This window comes from Monopterus albus, unplaced genomic scaffold (assembly GCF_001952655.1).
Source record: "Monopterus albus unplaced genomic scaffold, M_albus_1.0 scaffold66.1, whole genome shotgun sequence".
Classification (NCBI taxonomy): domain Eukaryota; kingdom Metazoa; phylum Chordata; class Actinopteri; order Synbranchiformes; family Synbranchidae; genus Monopterus; species Monopterus albus.
In genome coordinates, this window is record NW_018127946.1 from 304824 (window position 1) to 325393 (window position 20570).

The 20570-nt window shown below is 39.5% G+C and overlaps 1 protein-coding gene across 6 annotated transcripts in view; it reads right to left on the reverse strand.

Moving 5' to 3' along the window:
- ctnnd2b (catenin (cadherin-associated protein), delta 2b) overlaps positions 1-20366 on the reverse strand; it is a 231061-nt gene extending 210695 nt beyond the window's left edge. For all 6 annotated transcript variants that reach the window (XM_020604514.1, XM_020604508.1, XM_020604511.1 and 3 more), the window contains exon 1: positions 20027-20366. The gene's annotated coding sequence lies outside the window, so the exon portion shown is untranslated. The remainder of the gene's footprint in view (positions 1-20026) is intronic.
- Positions 20367-20570: the final 204 nt, after the last annotated feature.

The window sequence follows — 20570 nt, forward strand, 5'->3', positions numbered from 1 at the left end:
TCCTGGTGCAGGAAGAAGAGTACATGGAGGAGTTGATAGTAAACTTGTATTCCCCATTACACCAGGACCGATGGAGGAGTAAACGGCTATGTGACAAGAAGCCTTTAAAAACCATAAGAAAAAGATGAACAAGGGCTTGTCCGGCAGTTGCTGCTGGAGGCTTGGTTCAGTTGTTTTCCTGAGTTCCAGAAGACCAAGAAACTACAGAGAACCAAGCCAAGGGAACATCTCTTGCTGTGGCTCACGAGATAGGGCAGTTGTCTCCTGACCTGCAAGTTGGTGGTTTGACTCCCGGTCTCCCCGCATGCCTAAGTGTCCCTGAACAAGACACTGAACCCCGAATTGCTCCTGGTGGCTTGACTAGCGCCGTTGTGTGGCAGCCTGTCATCATCGGTGTGTGAATGGGTGAATGGTGTATCATCTCCTGTAAAGCACGTTGGCCAGTGCAACACACTGTGGGAAAATGTGCTATATAAATACAGTCCATTTACCATCTCAGTTGCAGCTTTCTGATCTCAGAAAAGACAGAAAAAACAGAACCACTACCCAGAGCGGGAAGTCGACGTTGGACGGTTGAACTGTTCAATAAAACTCCCCATAATATGTGAGTTCCTACTTAAAGGGAATCTACTAGGGAAAAATCATTTTCAACAAAATGCCACAACCACCAACTTGAACCAACTGAGGACTGGTGATCAATGAGAGACTCTGATTTTATTCAGTGATTGAGAGCTCAACTATAATGATTTTAATCAGTATAATAGTTTAGACTGATGTTTAGAAATAGTAGCTGTTGACTTATTTAGTGGAAAGCTAATCAAACAATGATTATTGATGATTTTAATATTTTGACTTTATTGCTTACTGCCATGATGTAAGTCCCTTTAAATGTGGTTAATCTCTCAAGAGAAAATTAGTGATGATTGATAATTAACATTAAATTACTGACATAATTTTTTGACAGTTGCATCAGAAAATACTTTAGAGAAAGTAATCAGCTAATTACTCATACATCACACACACTGAGACTCGAGTGTCCTATTTTGGGAAGTTAACCAATGTCGGCTAAATGCTGTGTAAAGCAAACATGGTCATAAGTGGCCAGTGCTGTGGCTTTTATGAGTTATTGCAGACAAAACTCAACACTTCAAATATGCCACCTTAGTGTGAGAGGTTAAGCTCTGTTCCTGTGTCCAGGGGTTAGCACAATGTGGCATTCAAACACTGGATTTTTGGACATGTTGCTGGTAATAACAGTCTGGATGGTCCTTTTTGTCTTTGGTCTGGAATGCACGATATCTATTCCTTCCAAAAAAGGACCTGAAAAACTGATTTCAAATACAATACACGTTTCCACTGTGTGATGGTCCATCCCAGATGCTTCCGAGCCCAGAGCAGTCTACTTCTGGACACTGTTGACATAGGGCTTTATTTTGGCACAGTCCAGTTTTAAGCAGCATTTATGGATGTAACTACGTATTGTAGTGCCTGACACAGGTGTGCCAAAGTCATCCTCAGCTCATGTGGATATATCACTTATAGAAGAGAAACAATTCTTGATGCAGTGCCGTCTGAGGGATCAGAGAGCACGGTCATCCAGAGTAGTCTTGCTCCCTTGGCCTTTATCCACTGAAATCCCTTCAGATTCTTTGAATCTTTAATTATGTTCTGCACCATAGAGGGTGACTTAGCCAAATCCCTTCCTATCTTTCTTTGAGGAACATTGTTTTTAAACATTTCAATAGTTTTCTCACACATATGTTGGCAAACTAGTGGTCCTTGGCCCATCTTTGCTCCTTAAGGTCTCGGCCTTTCCTGGATGCCACTTTTGTACCAAATCATGATGCAGTCACCTGCTGACATCATCTGTTTCAAATGGAATCATCATTTAATTGTTTTACCTCATTACCCCAATTTTTTTGGAATGTCTTGTGGGCATCAGAATTGAAGAGTGTTTAGTTTGGACAAAGAATAAAACTGATGAGGCACCACATCAAATAAAGTGCTGTTGTATTGTTTTCAATGCAATACAGGGCACAGGTGATTTACGCATCACTATTTTCAGTTTTACATACGTTTCAACTTTTTCTGATTTGGGGTTGTATTATGAGGGTTACACTATTATGGGAATATTGCTGTGTAGTTATAGAGTTTGTTTGACACCAAGCAGGTTAAGCCTAAACGCACCAGTAAACAGTGTGTTCACACATGCACCCAACATGACAAAAGGCAAAGGATGTCAGTCCATTTAAGTAGAAATCTGCTAGATGCTGAGGTGCAAATTGGGACAACAACTGTGAGTTAAAAGAAATCCAACTGTAAATGTCATTTGGGAGTTTCACTATGAATTGAAGATATAGTATATTTAGTAAAAAGTGTAAACATAGGAGGATACATTCTAAATTAGAGGCGAGTGACAGCTGCTTCTCTATGTTTGAAGGCAGATAAATGCAGACATGTTAGCATCAAACCTTTCTGAAACATAAGACATGGACACGCACTGATGCACTGCTGATGGACTGCTATGGAGATATGCTGACATTACGGCTTGTACAGTCATAAACAGTTTCTGCATTTGTCTTGTTCTTTTATTTTCTTTGTTTGTTTTTGAAGAGAGATGCTTTATAGGCCCCCTAGATTTTTTTTGTTTTGTTTTGTTTGTCTCCCACCTGAACTAGTTTATTTGTTTCCTCATTTTCTATACATGGAAATAAAACAGAAATAAATCCCCAAGTCAATCTCCCCTCTTGCTTGTTTTCTTAATCTCCCAGTCTATTCTTCACAGACACACACAGCAAGTGTCCCCTTTTGTTGTCATACTTGTGAGGACATTAATTTGGTGAGAAAGATTTCCATGGGAACATCAAATTCAGAAGGCTTTTAAGATCAAAGTCATTTAAGACATGAAACTGGTTAGAAATTGTGATCATGCAGGCCTCATCATTTACTCATGACCTAGATAAGTGAAGAAATCCTGGGGATATCATTTTTAGACTTCCAGAAACACAGTTAACGTTATGCTACTTGGACTGCCAAAGTCCAGAGGTGTTTAGTATATGACAGTGACATATATGTGTACTGCCCATACCGCCATGCTGCACAGTAATCATGGGGAAAAAAAAATCCCAAGGACTGCACTTAGTTTTCTTACAATGACCGATGAAAAAATGTTAAATGAGAGGTTGCATTAAGTCACTGAACCTAGTGGAACAGAGGCTAACCGGATGTGATGGCATGACTTCAGATCTCTATACCATGCAGACAACACACTGACCTCCATGCACTGCAGGTTACTGCTAATGCTCTTCTTACTGATGAACACATGCTCTGATAGGGATGGAGTTCACCAAGTTTCCCAGAGAGTTCAATAAAATGCTGGACTCACACTACAGCCCAGTATCCACTTTTCAGATGTTGAAGAACACAGCTAAGTGAACTGTTTTGCATGTACTGAGCACACATCTGAGTAGTGCACAAAAAGATGTTTCTCATGCCTCGAACATCACCGTTGTCTCCGATTTAAAATAAAAGCAGACACTCCTTGGTTTAATGCCACTCTAGTAAACACAGATGTGTCCAATTCATGTCCTTAAGATATTCATTTTTTATTGAAATGTAATGGCACTCACTGGAATAACACTACTTTTGTAAGGATTAAGAGCTTGAGCTTGAAGAAAAATATAAATTCAATAAAAATAAAGAGTGATATGAACTTAGGTATATGTTTTATTGTATTTATTTATTTTTACTTTTGAAAATACAACAAAATGAACATGAGGTTAAAAAAAAAGCTCTTCCTCTTTCAGCATAGCCTCCCAGTAAGCAAAAGTTACAAGTGGAAGCAAACAAACTGTTACTTATTGAGTAAACCCTCAACTTCATTACAAAGTAGCCTTGTTTAATGCTGCATTTCTGTCTCCACACAACAAGCCAGAGTGGCTAAAAATAGGATCAACATCATGAATTATACATGTTTTCCAAAGAGCCTTTGGCTGCTACATTTGCAAAAGGCCCTTCGCTACACGATATAATTACAGAGGTGGCAATGGTGGTGCTAAACAGTATAAAGACAAATTAAAACTAGCACCACCCTTGTCCACCTATAAAGAAATTCAAATCACATGATGACAAAAGCATTGTAACACAGAAGTTTGTGAACAAAAGCATTCAGGAATGAAAGTTTACAGCCTCAGACAAAGTTAACTGCACTGGTCAAACTCTTGTCAGGAAAAGCTGCCCTGACTGCTTGTTAGAATTAAACTGCAGAGGATTTATTAATTCACCAGTGAAGTAAATATGAGGGGGTTGCCATTTTAGCTGGGAGGTGCTGTATTTATTGTTTTGTTTGGTTAAAAAAGTTGCTTAAATTCACTAACATGGCCACAAATATTAGTTTTAAAAACAATTTCAAAAACAAATGAAACACAGATGTCCTGTCATATACAGGCTCTGTGAAGAGTCAAAGAAGGCGAGACTCTCAACTCATAACAGCAATTAGCAAATGGCACAAAATCTATTTAAGGAAGAACAAAAGATGATTTAAGGAATTTAATTGCAAACATAATTAACTATCCTGTCTGCTTTAACCAAACACTATATTATTGAGATTAAGCCACCCTGCTCACTGCAGATTCCATTTTTACATTCGGAATAATACAGAAGAAGAAGGGCCAAATATCCTCAAATACAATGAGATAAAAAGTATTTTTCAGTTGTTGATTTACTGTATATTAATATTTACAAATAAGACTACAGAAGACAAAGTAATTCTGTTGGGCTTTGTCTTTGTCTTTGTCATTGCCTTGGCCGTGCAAAAGATTATCAGCTAAAGCTTGTAAAACTTTTTATTTATAAAATTAATTATTTTATGATCATGGGCAAACAGATTTTGTTTTGTTTAAATTGTAGGGTTTTTTTTATTTCAAGCAATGGTGCTTAAATGTAATAAAACAAATCATGATAAATAAATGAATATGTACAGTATTGTCCACTGTTATCTCTGTACAGTGTTTGCACAATAATATGACTGCACTTAATTTAAAAAGAACATACACTAAGTGAAAGCGAAAGGGGAAAACTTCCCAAAAGGCTTCCCATTGCTATTCTCAGCACTGCAAGCATCACCATTACCACAATACTAGCAAACTAGCTAGCTACTGTAACACCATGCATAATACATCAGCCTGACTTTGAAGGGCTTTTCTCAAAAGAAATGACATCTCTAAAGAAATCGCTTATGGAAGATAGCATCAAAGAGGCACAGCTGCCCTCGGCTTCTGCCTCTGACCATGGTAAAAGCTCGACTTCAAGCATGAAAACAGCAGCATCAAACAGTAGAGATGACTGTGGTTTGGACAGCATGATGCAAATACAGTAGGACTCTGTGAGAATCTGTGAAATGTCAAACACCAAAAACCACTCTTGAATATCTGCTTTGCTTCTTCAATCTTTTTTAAATTGCAGAATTGCTATTGTTTAAGTTCTTGCAAAAAAACAGATTTTTAACTGTAATAGTTTCTGTAAAAGTTGCAACCCATGGTTTTCCTTTATCTGGCTTTGCAAATCACTTCCTCTGTTTCAGCTTATTTTTATCTGATGTTCCGATCATTCTTTGGCCTGATAGTACTGAGATGTTATGCAATTTTGAGTGACATCAGTGTAAGTCACTTTATATCAAAAATAACATGATGGATGATGTCAAATGATGAGTGGTCCTTAAATATTCATCCATCTGTGACAGTTGTCCTTATGACCCCTATTAATTTAGCATTAGCAGTGGCTAGCAGAGGTTTTTTCTAGTGCTTGATAAGGCTAAATTCCAGAATTAAATCAAATCCAGTCTTTTTTGAATCTTACTCACAGGTCAAAGCTTCATCCAAACACAATGTAATATACTGTAAATTAAATGACTAATCTGTGTGTCTCTTTGCCCTTGACTTCTTCTTCCTTCTTTTCAGTGCTATCCCCAGCTGTACAGTTCCCAGGAGCACCGATACATTTTTAGCAGTTTGTGCAAAACACTACAGAGTTTGAATCATCACAAAGCATCAGCACAACAAACGTTTTCTCTGTGAGTTAATAAGAAAGGTGATGGCACTGGATGCAGAGACTATGGAAAGGACTTGTACATGAATTGTACTTGAATCCGACTGGCCTGTCTGGTGCCATTGCTGTGACATATGTGCATTCTGAAAATTGGATGCAATTCTTCTTTAGCAAATGAAAATATGATGCCAGCTCTCCCCTGGAGTGTATGTGGCGTGTCTGCTATTTCTGTCTTTCTCTTTCTTGTAGCGCTATAAACAGTGAAGAGAGCTGCTGTCTCTCATATTTCATGTGTCACTGACCCTCACAGTCAGTGGTGAAGAATGTACACTATGTAGATAAAGCCTGTTCTTGCCTCTATCTGCATTTTTTCCACTTCCTCACTCTCTCTTCTCCTGTTTAATACTCATGTCCCCTCCCCTCTCATCCCCATGCTTCAGCCTAACAGACCAGGCCTAAACTACGTTTCAAGTGAGAAGAAAAAGACCTTCATGTATAGGGCAATTTAAAGAATAATGTGTGTTCAGTCACATCAAGCATCCAATAGTGACCTCATATTGTCCTATGTGAGTTACAGTATAAGAAAACACACACAACCAAAATGTGTGTGTGTAGCACTGCCATGAAACCTCACTGTAGTGGAGAGTAAATGCATGTGAAGACTGCTTATCCACCATTTAAATTATGTTGTAAATTCAAGCATTGTTTTGTGCTATGCTGGAACATTATAGGCCTATTCAAGTCAAGTCATTTAATTTATGTCATCTCAGCCATATACTCCACAACACAGTAGAGATGAAAGTGTGCAGGCGATCCGCTCGGCTGTCTTATAACAATTTAGAGAGCTCTGCGGTCATTAAACAAAAACAGATACTCAACCAACAAGCATTTTCTGCTACATTTCAAGAACAAATGCACCTTCTGCACTAAAGCTAGCAGGAAAAAGCAGTGTGACCAATCAGTCAGATGAATGAATCTAAGTTTATAGAGTGGACATCATTTGAAACATGCTGCATTAAAAATAATTTTCTATCAACAAACGACTAAGTACTATAGGTAGCTCTTAGATGAAGCTAGTTTCATGTTCCACAGTAGTATTAATTGTCCATGATGTCACTTTATAATTTATGTTAGCTCAGTGGATTATGATGATATTTTCTCATGAGAAACATGATGTGCAGGTGACATGAAAACTATAACTACACTGCATTAATCAAGTCATTCTGCATGCACAGTTAGGCTTTTTAATCTGGTGTTTTTCATATTACATGGAGTAAAGGAAGGAATGTGAGGACAGGAGAACAAAGTGAGAGAGAAACAAATGACAAAAGCAAACACGTGTATGATTTAAAGAATCAGATAAAAGAGGGAAAATGATAGAACGTAATTTAGAATCAGCCAAAGTCAGGTGGTAGTCCATGTTATGAGAAGGCCAAAACACTGTGAAATCTAAGGTAAAAATTACTGGGTTTAGAGGCTCAAAATCACTTTATCTCGCTACCTATTTGTTCCAAATGTCTCAACAGCATAAAATTTTGTGCAAATTTTCAGCACCACTGTGCCTATCTGTACAGCATCATGAACCACATGGAAGAATGACAGAATTAGACATGGGATTAGAAAAGATTTACCCATTTTAGTTTTTACCACTACAGGCCTGTCTACAGCCAGACTCCAATTCAGCCACACTGTCAAGTAGTTTAATGTTTATAATGCTTGTAAATGCAACATGACTCTGGAATAATGACCTGCACAACAATCAGATTTAATGAACAGAGATGTAAGAGGCAAGACGAGGAAAGAAGGTGTCATACTGTACATATCCAGACTCTAAACAAAAAGGTCTAACACAAATACACATACATCCAGTTTATTGTTGTCTAATCATTGTCTTCCATTAATTAGGCTGAAAAGTGCATTAACTGAGGACACAGTGTTATTTTCTAGCAACAAATCAATGAGATTCATTAATTTAGCCTGAAGGCTACAATAAGTAAAGACTCAGTGTTGTTTTACTAGAGCAGCTGAGAGGAGTGCAAATAAGGAATGCCTGGGCCTAACTGGCATACTGGAGCACATGGAGTGCAGTATGTTAGCCAGATGAGTGAAAATATCTTAGGGATTTGACCCTTAGCCAATAAATTGCAGCGTCTTTTCATCTCTTAGTCAGACACAGTGCTTAGTCATCAGCAAGATGCTTGGCTCAACCTGACAAATCCTTATTAGTCAAAGTTAAAAAGTCTGAGAGAAAATATTTCCTTCAGGCTATGTTTAGAAGCTCACTGTGTCCTAGGCACCTTTCAAGGAGGCAGAGTGTGACATTTTCAATCAGTAGCTGCCAAACACTGGAGCCATTTTTGCCTAACTAGGTCTGGTGATAAAACACCCCAAAAAGGCCCCACACAGCTGAGGTACACTAGTTAGGAAAATACTGCAAGCATCTTGTTCTGTGTAAATGTTATGTTTTCTTTCTGACATCATAGCTGATTCAGATACCTCAGTCTCTTCTGTCTGAATGAATTGACAAAAATAATGACTTTAACAAGTTTAATCTTTATTATAGTGAGTTTCTAAATGTGTAAGGGCTCAGGGTTAAGTATGATCATGATGTAACGATAGATGCAAAAATGACAAAACACCACTGGTATAAAAACATGAATTAGTTCTCATTCACTAAGTGAGCAGTGTACAAAGAGCATAGGCGTGGCCTTGTGAGCCGGGGGTAATTTCACAGGCGGTGACTGGAAACAACATCCTCATTATTTGCACTGCTTATTTCGTGTCTAACTATCTCATAAGAAGACCTTTCCAGCTAATTAGTTCTGCTAATGTTTTCCCACATAATACGACTAATCTCCAAGAAAAAAGTATATTTCACACACGCTTTTCTTTATCCTGGATATAAATAAGGTTTTTTAACATGAGCGCAGAAAGCTGTTTGCAATTGCAATTTATTGCTGGGGGCTGTTGGAAAGATGAGCACATGTAATGACTCTGCAACTGTTTGCATACTCATGAGCTCATCCTAGTCACTATGGTGACAAAATATTGATAAAGGGTACATCTGCTATTAGTATTAATGGACACACATATAAAAAAAAGAGATAACACCTTTCATTTTCAGGAATAATAAAGCACAGTGACTCTTCACTGGCAAAAATGATCTCACCGTATGTCTGGGAATGTTTAGAGTCCACAACAACACCTGTGGCTCTGTGAGGTTGTAGCCACAGTGGTCCTTTGAGCTAAATGCTAACATCAACATGCTAACATGGTCGATATGACAGTACTAACATGGTTATGTTAAGCAAGCATGTATAACATTTACCATTGTCACCGTCTTAGATTTATATTTAATCACATTAACATTTGCTGATTAGCAATAATCACAAAGTACTGTGCAGCTGAGGGTGATGTGAATCTCTTTAGCTTTGCAAGTATTTGGTCATGGGGGAGGCATCAGAGGCGGTGGGTAGAGCAGTTGTCTCCCAACCGGAAGGTTGGAGGTTTGAATCTAGATGCCTGCAGTCCACATGTTGAAGTGTCCTTGGCCAAGACACTGAATTTGTCACTATGCTTTATTTAGGAACAATGTTTGTTCAAAAGTTGCCAAGCCTGGTGCAAAAATCACTAATTTAGCAACACTGGATTCATCCTTTGCGTACCATGGATAGCTTTACCACATTTTAGAGCAACTTTAGAATGTGGTCAGTTTTTCAGATGTAATTGTCACTTTAAGGGATTTTTACAGTACGTTAGGGTTTCAAAAAATAGGGGCAGTTTTGGTCAGAAAACAATCAAAGACGCAGTCTGAAGCAAAAGAACACACCAACACCATGCATTCTGCAACAGACCCCATACAAACAAAACACTCAGCAAAAACTGTACAACAAACAGGGTAAAAAAATCTAAACAGTGGAGTCATGGAGGGTGGGGAGGTTGGGTACGGAGAAATAAAGATAACACAAATTCAGACAAAATAGAGTTGAAACAAATCTTAGTAGTGAAGTGTTTATTTGCCAAAATGAAGTGCAAATGTATTGTTTGATTAAACTGGAAACCAAGAACCAAATCTTGAAAAAACACAAAAGGAACAAAAACATCCTTGTGACAACTGTTAATGTCACACCCAAATGGAATTTCTTTCTCTGCCTCTGTCTGTGAAAAATCTGTGTGAACATATCCTCCGCCAGTTCCAAAGAACACAGGCTGGAAAAAATAAAACAGAGTGAGAATTGTTCTCATCAAGGTGATAAGTGATGAATGGGTGGTTTGACCATCGCAATCTCTCTCTCTCTCTCTCTCTTTTAACTTCATAGTTCCACAAGCTTTGGACATAATGGATTTCTCTCAGCAGCTTTTATGGAAAAGAAGCTCATTTGTAATTTTTAAGACCCACTTACAGTTCATAATTACTGAAAGCATGTGAGAACAAAAAGTTGTCACGCTACAGGCAGTCCTCCAGTGCCCACACAGTCAAAGACACACAGCACACATGCAAAAAGACAAGGACATGCAAAGTCACACACATACTGTATACCTGAGCACACAACAAAAGCTCAACCTGCTTTTTCAGTGAAATAGATTAAGTGAAAAGGTAAATACTGTAGGTCTAAAAGCTACAATACCTCATGTAGTCCACTCCTTAATGAAGGGTAAGTAAAGGGAAGAACATGAATATACAAGGTTATAAACAAATGAGACTGGTTCTAAATATTTGAAGTGATCATTTTGTCTTCAGTTTTGAGCTTTGAGACCTGGATGCCTGATGCCAGTCCACCCATAAATCCAATATCAATTAAGCTACTCCTGTAGAGGATTTCAGGGGGCTGAAGCCAATCCCAGCTGACAGTGGGTGAGAGGCAGGGTACAGTCTGGACATGTCACCAGTCTATCACAGGGCTGACAGTTAGAGACAGATAACCATTCAGACTCACAGGCAACTTAGAGTCACCAATCAGCTGTATGTCTTTGGACCATGGAAAGAAGCTGGAGTAGTTGCATTTCTGCTGTCGGAATCTAACAAGTGCTACACTGCCTGCTTCCCTTTACTGTCAACTGGGATAACCTAAGGCGTTGACACGGACCATCCTACTTTGCTTCACTGTATTTTTTCTCTGTGTCTTGAGGGGCTGCTCTTCTCCAATAGCGGACACTGTATGAGCAGTTTATCAAACAACTGTTGAACAAACAGAATACAAACTTGTAGAATTGTGACATCTTCAGAGGTTTGCCTGTGGTCCACTCACTGAAGTCTCCATTCTACCGCTAAACCAACAGGTGAATGTCTGTCATGTCTATTGTTTATCTTGAGTGCTTGCTCAAGAGGGATTTGTTGGATTTTCCCTGTAATACTGTGAAGTCTAGACCTCACTATGCACTTGTTGTTGTGAACTGGTACTGTAGCCTACACATAAAACTGAATTGAACTTTCAAACTAACAAGCATATCAGCATCATTTCAGATGACAGCAGTAGGTTTTCATGATCAAGCAATTATATGAGGGTCAAAGTATCATGGGAATATTGATTTTATGGCATTATGCTACCTGCAGTAATCAGAGCAGGATTGCTACTGGTCTCCTTTACTTTGAATGGATGTAACATTCATGCCCTAAAGAAACATCTAATACGATATCACACACATGAGCCACCTCAGATCAGCAGCACATTGAACTGATGGACAGTAGTATGTACCGACTGTGCAGTGGTCTGACTGACTTTACCTACTGTTGATAATGGCTGCAGGCTAACTAATGAATTAATATAATTATAATTATAATTATTACTGGTATTTTTTTACATCATGTACATTTGATTTAAACATCCTCTTTTTTGACAATTTGGGGCAGAAAAACATGCTGTAAATATAATAACATAAGTGAATAAAATATCTCGGCGTGCTAACATGTGAATAAGGGGAGTACTGCCCAACCCCCCCAACCCCCACTTTTTAGTATCAACTGTAGCACGACAACAAAGATGTGTGGCATGATAATGACCTACTGAGCATACACATGATAATGGACCATTTGGCTTGACAATATCCGAATCAAGTACTGTAGAACTGGTTATAAAAATGATACTTGTCGCTGGCTGTTGGAGCTGGAGGACTGCTGTTTCCTGTTCCTGTGGTAATCGTACTCACTTCCTGCCTTCATCAGCCTGAGTCGAAGCAAGCACCTCATCTTCCCACCATCCATCTGCTGATCCTCTGAACTGTAATAAACCACCAGATTTCTTGAGCTTTATAACTATCAATACCTCATGGCAAAATTGTAACCACTTCCCGAACCGCTACATGCAGCAAGGCTTCAAATGTCATCGATGATGTCACTCACCATAAACAATACAAGCCTCAATATGCATTTCACTAAAGACTTCCTGGATTTCTTGACACACGGTTTGAAGCATCGGCATAGTACGTCCCATCATTACCCAGGTGTTCTTGCTAATTATAGACCAATATCCAGTCTCTCGTTTATTTCTAAAATCCTTGAAAAAGCTGTTGCAAAGCAGTTATGTGACCACTTGCACAAGAATGATTTGTTTGAGGATTTTCAGTCAGTCCATTATAGTACAGAAACTGCACTGGTGAAAGTCACCAACAATCACCTCCTAGCCTCAAACAAAGGACTTGTCTCCGTACTTACATCTCAGTCCTCTTAGATCTCGGTGCTGCTTTTGACACCATTGATCACAGCATTTTACTGCAGAGACTTGGACATGTTATTGGGATTAAAGGAACTGCACTAAGTTGGTTCAAATCTTATTTATCAGAAAGATTTCAATTTGTTCATGTTAATGACGAATGTTCCACACAGACTGAAGTTAGTCACGGCGTTCCGCATGGCACTTATGAGGGCACGAGTATTACAAAAACTCCAAGCAATACACAGCTACAGAACATGTCTGCTGATCTCACTGTTAAAATGGCCCTTTTCAATGATAATTTCACTGGTTTATGAATACATACTGTATGTGCCACATGTGAATGTGTCACATTTCAAAAAAGCAAATTTGTATACACAGATATACAGTAACAACCCAAAAGAAGAAAACTTTCTCTTGCCACTCCTACCCACACACTCACTCGCTCCTTCACACACATCAAGCTAACTTTGAGTCGCCCCTCCTTTGCTTCCCCTCATACACAAAAAGACTCATCACTATCACAGCACTCTTGGTCATTATCCACAATAAGGGTCAGCCTTGTTAGACTCCAGACTGCTAGACCACACCTGGCTGACATCACACATCCCTGAGTCCATGTTGCCACAGCAACCACAACTTGGCACCTGCAACTTGGCAACATGTCGCTCCATGGGGGATTGATTGGGTGAGCAATGCAGTCAGATGTGGATTAGGAGAAGTATTATTGTCTCCCTCAGGGCAGAGGGATAGGCAGGGTTTAAGCTTTGCCAGACACTGAGATAATTGTGGACTAATTTAAACAATAACAGCCCTGGTCTGAACTTGGCTTAAGAAAGAGATGAAAGATGCTTCTCATGTATCCATTTTTCATTAATTTGCTACTGTACTGCAGTGATTAAAAAAATAGTGTCTTGCTTTTGCTGGGCAGATTGAGGTTTTTTCCATGTAGTATTTGATTACTAAATTGAACTAAATTACATCATTCTGCTGAGCAGAGTGAGACAGATATAGTTGCATTTTCAATCTAATGTTAAAGCACAACCAAATGGGTGCCATAGTAAATATAGATGCAAGGCAATTGTGCAAAAATAGTTCTCTGGCTGCAAAGTGCACACTCAACCAGCAAGTGAAATGAACAAAATTCAAGTGACAAAATAATGTCCAACATACATGCATTACCCTCTCCATAGCTTCTGCTTTGCTCCTCTCTCCTCTTAGGGCAAAGGAGAAGAGGGAAAACCACTCAGCAGTTGTGACAGGGAAGAAGGTGAAGCTGTTATTTGCTATCATCCATTAGTGAACCAGCCAGACCCATGAGTGGAAGCTGCTGGGAGAGAAAATGGTTGGTGGTTGTTAAGTCGCCCGAGTTTTGTTCCTGATCAGTGCTGTAGGTTTTAATACACTGTGCAAATATCAAGGGTCAGCACCAGTGCCTTTTGGATTTCCATCAGTGACTCCATTTACAAGCACTCTGTGGATTAGGAGAAGTATTATTGTCTCCCTCAGGGCAGAGGGATAGGCAGGGTTTAAGCTTTGCCAGACACTGAGATAATTGTGGACTAATTTAAACAATAACAGCCCTGGTCTGAACTTGGCTTAAGAAAGAGATGAAAGATGCTTCTCATGTATCCATTTTTCATTAATTTGCTACTGTACTGCAGTGATTAAAAAAATAGTGTCTTGCTTTTGCTGGGCAGATTGAGGTTTTTTCCATGTAGTATTTGATTACTAAATTGAACTAAATTACATCATTCTACAAGCACTCTAAATTTACTTCTTTACCATAAGCAAGTAATCTGGTTTTTATTCAACAAATATGAGCATCATGTCTGGTACAGAGTATTACATTATACTAGTTTTGCTTTGGACAGAAGTATCTACAGTATAAAGGGTACTGTCATACAGAGACACCACTGGTTATAGAAGAGCACTTTCATGGAGTCACTGATGGAAATCTAATAGTGCTGATGTTGACCTTCACTGATGGAGCTATACAGGTATTAAAACCTATAACACTGGTCAGGTGCAAATCTCAGGTGATGAAATGACCACAATCAAGTTCCTTTCTCTGCAGCTTCCAATCATGGGTTTGGCTACACACCAATAGACTAAACAGATTGCATTAATGAGTATATTTTTTTGTGAAAGCTGCTCCACATAATTTCTTCTCAGCCACTAGAGGGTGAGACTTAGAACACACTGATACTATAACTGCTCTTTGCCCCACCCACCACATCCTGTTTCGAAACAGGATGTCACAATGTCACAAACTGTACAAGAATGCAGCCTCCAGTACAATGCTATTGTTAGCTTGTAATCCAGTAGAACACTCTGATTACTGCTAATGTGGCACAAAGCAGTAACGTTACTTTACACAAAGCTTGAATTACTCGAAAATTAAAATCATATTAATACAATGGTAAAATCATGACCATGCCACGTAGCCAACGCTATCAAAACAAACATGATAGGTTTAGATGCTAATGCACCCAGAAGGAAGAACACCTCATCTGAATCAAATTAGTCCTTTGACTGCTTTTAACACTTTGCATCTCAAAAATTCAAACTGATGTTAACCCTGTTTATGCTCTTTCTTTGTCCCACTTACTCTATGCAAAAGAACAGGACCTCTTCGGTCTGCCAGCCAACGTTTCAGACTTGAAGCTGCCAAGAGCACCTCTAAGGTGATAGACTGGGCTGATTTACAAAGCTGACTTTAAAAACACAGGTTAGAGAGGCTGGAATAACAAAAGTGCTGTTAGCAGAATGTCACAGATGGGATTAGTACAGTGTAGAGACACTACGCCGTGTCCCATGTGACAATGTGTAAAATCTTAGTTAATGCACCTATAAATGTTTGATTTCACTGATTCAAAAGAACCATCTACTGGTCTAAACTATGGCTCACAAAAAAGAGATTTCAAAAGACATGATTAAGAATTGTTGATTTGCATAAAGCAAAAAATGGTTACAAACACTCTCGAACAATTTAGCTAACCCAGAGTTAAACAAAATGTCTGTAAATGAAGACAATTTAGTGCTGTGGCTAATCTTGCTACAACTGGGCGCCCAGCTAAGATGATGCCCAGGGAAAAATAGGATGCTCAGTGAGGTAAAAAAGAAAGCCCAGAGTAACAGCTAAAACCTTAAAAGCATAATTGCAGCTGGTTAACATATCAGGACACCATGACATCACAGAGGAAGCAACTTACCTCCAAAAAAAAAAACAAAAAAAACAACTATTTTTTCTGGAATGATGAAACTAAGGTTGAACTATTTGGGAAGAACACACAGCACTACATATGGTGTAAAAGGGAACTGCAAACGAGTATGAAATGTCATCCCCGTAGTAAAATAGGGTGGAGGGAACATCATGATCTGGCTGCTTTGCTGTCTCTGGGTAGGAACAGCTTGCCATGATCAAGAGGAAAATGTAATTTCCAAGTTTTTCATGGTGGGCGTTCACCAACTGAAGCACAATAGAAAGTTTTGCAGAATAACCTTAAACATAGAAGTAAATCTACCACAAAATGACTTCAAACAAAGAAAATCCACCTTTAGGAGTGGACCAGTCAGCACCCAAACAACCCAAGAGAAATGCTATGAATTGAGCTCCAAAGAGCCAGTCACACCACACATTCTAAGAATATGACTGAGCTGAAGCAGTTCTGTCAGTGCATAAGGATGTTCCAAAATGTGTAAGGTCTAAAGCTCTTCTTTAAAATTCCTGCCACAAAATGAGGTTCAGCCTTTGAATTGTCATTGTTGCTGTTGTTTTACTCCCTTTATTTACAAGCTTGTAGCATAGTTACATCTTAACTAGGCCTGCCATTAAATGACTGGCATAAGACTACAGTATCATCAGCAAGAATGTTGATTTATTGGTGAGAAAATATAATTACATGACATTAAAATGGAAGTGGATCTGAAATCAGCTGCTGCAGTAGTACTCAGAACATCTGAGTTTGTGCCAGCAGTAACCACACACTATATGGCTATATTACTGAATCCAACAGTGGAAAGTTTATAAAAGTGGACAGTGAGAAGCAGGGTTGCATAAAACTGATAGTGTTATGCAGCATCACTTGTCACCATGGTAGCAGCAATAAACGTGCAGTGATTGAATTCTCAAATCCTGTACATGATATTAGACTGGACTGAAATGACTGGAGAAAAAAAGATTTAAAGGTATAGTCCAAAATTCTAATCCGTAATTCATTTCATCAAAATCAGTTACATTTTCCTCATGTTCTTCTTGCGGTCCTTCCAGTGTGTGCGCTTAGAATACCGTGCTTTTTGTGTGCTGGCTCTGTAAATGAGAAAAAAGGTTCTGGATCCTTATAGCCAATCAGCACAAGGAGCACTTTTGCTCATGCACAGCAGAGAGGGGACATGGGAGTGACAGAGCCGCTATAACTGGTATGCTAGAGTTCATACATTTACAGCATCACTGCACGGTCAAGAGAGAATAATGGCTGAAAAAATACCAATACCACTGCTTCAAGTTACAGCCTGCACAGTCAAACAACTGAAGGGAAGAAGGTCAAAAGAACGAAAAATACCTGTAAACATAGGTGTACTCTATATTATATTATATTATATCTGCTCTCCAAGTGTAACTCACTTCCAATTTTGTCATGCCATTTCTCTCATACGTTCCCAGATCTCAGCAGTCAGGCTGGTGTGTAAAATGTGTCATAACCAACTGCAATGATGATCAAAAGAACACAAATAAGTTGTAATGAATTGTAATTATTAAGTCTTTACATAAGAAATGTTTACATTATTTTGTTGCAGTGTGTATATTACATTCATTAGTCTAGAATGGGATTCAATATGGCAAACACTTATTTGAGTATCTTGGATCAGTCTCAGTAAAATGTTAGTAAGAGATTGTTCACATCACAGGCATCATCTTCTTAATATAAAATCTTAATGAAGCCTGCTGCAACAGCCAAGGCGAGTCTTTGGAGAAGGATGCATCACTTTTCAGACTTTTCACCAGGGATGTAGCTGTAGGGCCGCTCCACTATCCAGCATGAATCTTTGGCAATTAGGCAGAAAAATGAAGAGTGGATTTGGGTGGTGGGAGATGGGGGGTTTTATTCTATTATACCCCACAGAAGCAGGTGAAAGTTATTAACTGAGGACTTCTGCTTCCTGTAATGCTGCTCAGTGTGTTACGTGAATGCACACAGTAACATCTGGGAAAAGACGCTCTTTGATCAGTTAAATGTTGTGTGACGAGAACACTGGCTGGCAGTTTCATCTGAGTGTGTTAGGTGTTTAGAGCCCTGCTTTGAGATGTTGCAAATCTGGCTTGTAGTAGTCAGTAAACACATGCAGTCTGTGTGCACTCTGGCAGACACAAATGCATACTGCAGGTGCGGAGCTAAAACTGTGATCATGTTCAAGCCACAGTCAGCAACATGAGAAGGTTTGCATTGAAACACTGATAATGCTATCTGTTATGGATTATGGGGCCAGACTCAGTGGTTCCAGGACCCCTTGCTGTGTCGCAGGATTAATCTGAGTGGTTTCAAGATACTTATAATGGGAATTTTTACTTGTCTTTGCTTTTTTATTGTGAAATGCCCACTTTAGGTCACTAAACACTAATCAAATAAATCTAAGTAGGTAATATCTCAGACCTCAGACATATGCAACCTGTGACAATATGTCACAAGTATACAATACAAGTACTTGGATTCAAAGCCATGCTTTTACATTTTGACAAAAATGACCTTATTTGGTTTTGTGCAGAGAAATAAGTGAGCACATTGATATCACTCTAATAACTGTCTTTTGAATATGAAGCTGCAACCAGCCTATTTTCCAGGACGTCAGTGCACATGGCCGAGAAGTAGTCCAACACATAACCCTCCATACAATTGTTGTTTTTACAATGCTGTTGTGGTGCATATTAATCATAGCTGCTAAGTGAGCTTCATACATATTGGAAGGAAGATTTTGTTAGTTTTGGATGGAGCCATGTTTCCTGTGGCTTTACTAAGCTAAACTAGCTGACTAACTTCATATTTGCATTCAGAATGAAAGTGGTATCACTAAGTAAATAAGCATATTTCCCAGTACGATGAGTTACTTTTAAAAGGTCACAAACCTTGGGAACCACTGAAAGTGAAAAGACAGAACAAGGAGTAAAATACTGCCTTAAACTCAAAAGATAAACCATATGAAAAACATATTAGTATTTGACATCATTAGTGTGATTTGAATGGTTCTAGTGGTCAGTGTGGGACTTTCCACTGGTCCAGGCTGCACAGCTCACCAACAGGAGACTAAGGACCAAGGTCAGAGAAACTGGCACAGTTCTCTATTGTCTATTGTCCACCTCAGTGGTTATCACCATAATCCTTACGCTTATATTCTCTGATCTGTCATGTCACAACATAGTGTACACACACAAATACAATGATCAATATGAAAAAAGTGGTGATGAGAAACTTAAACAGGCATTTCACTATCAGATATCATCTATTCTGCTGGCCTTATCAAGAGCCCCTCTGCAGCTCCCCCCACCTCTCCAATGTCCATCAACTTCTTATTAGGGCTGGGTAGCTCCTTCATCTTGGGAGTGATAGCCTGTGTGATCTACACCGATGTAGCTGATAAGAGAAAACAGGAATTAACTTTAAATGAGGCATCATGAGCTGCCATGCAGCCCACAGGGACAGAGATACTGCAAGGCTGTATGAAGGCTAATTCAGTAGAAACTAGTAGGCCCCAGTTTGTGCCAGGTCACAGAGCAGAAATCCACAGACAATTATCATGAGCAAATATTGTAATGCTCTCTGGTGAAGTACAGTATTGCTGGCAACGATTAGCTGGGGAGGAAAAACAGCCTGGAGCTGATCAGAAACACGCTGTGGTGTTTTTAGTTCACCATTCAAGCAGGCAGGCCAGAGCTGGAAGGTGCTCGTCATCCGTTCACATGGCTGCTGATGACCGAGAGAAACAAATATTGTGTTTGTCTCTGCAAAGGTAACACAAAGACGTTGCAGCCAGTCGCACTGAGTCGCTGTCACTGGTGATAATCTTACAAATGTCGCTTAAATTTAGGTCAATTTCAAACTAATACCGTTTCCACGTCAGTCGCCCCCATCACAACAAAGACACACACGCACACAAGCCACACCACGCCTTGGAATTAACCGACACAAAATAGCAAAAACATCTGGCACACACTCCGCACAAAATACAACATCCAACAAGATTCCCAGCAGGATCTCATTTTTCAAGCATTTGTACAGATGGGAGGTGTGAGATGAGCGGGATGAGGAAACTGGGATGACATTGCGCCTTCTTACTGTAAAATAAATTCCCTCGGGGGATGGAGAGCCTCCTTTTTCCCTCTCGACTCCCCTCCTTTCCGACGTGAGAATTTCCCGAAATTCAGACCATGCAAATCAGGTAGTTAGTCCTTATATACCCTCCGAAGTATTTGATCCAGCGCGGTGTGAGAAAGGAGAAGGCAAGCTAGCATCCGAGACGTGAGAGCCAGCTGTGGGGAGGAGGAAATGAAGAAGGAAGGAGCGGCCGAGCCGGAGCACTGCGCACAGGAGATGAGGCAGGGAGAGCGGCAGAGGTGCTCTCTCTCCCTCTCTCTCCCCCCTTCTCTCTCTCGTTCACAATACAACATCCCCCGATCCCTGCCAGACAAACTGACAGACGGCTTGGGTACCAGTGTCAGCAGCGACACCTATCGGTGATGAGAGATACTACTGTAAGGGAGTGATTAATGGCACCAGCCGGAGGAGGAGAACACTGTCACTGTGGCTGCTACGTCGGGACTTCGTTTAACCTAAGTCACAAATAAAGTCCAACTAAAGCTTGTGGCTTTTTAAATTTATG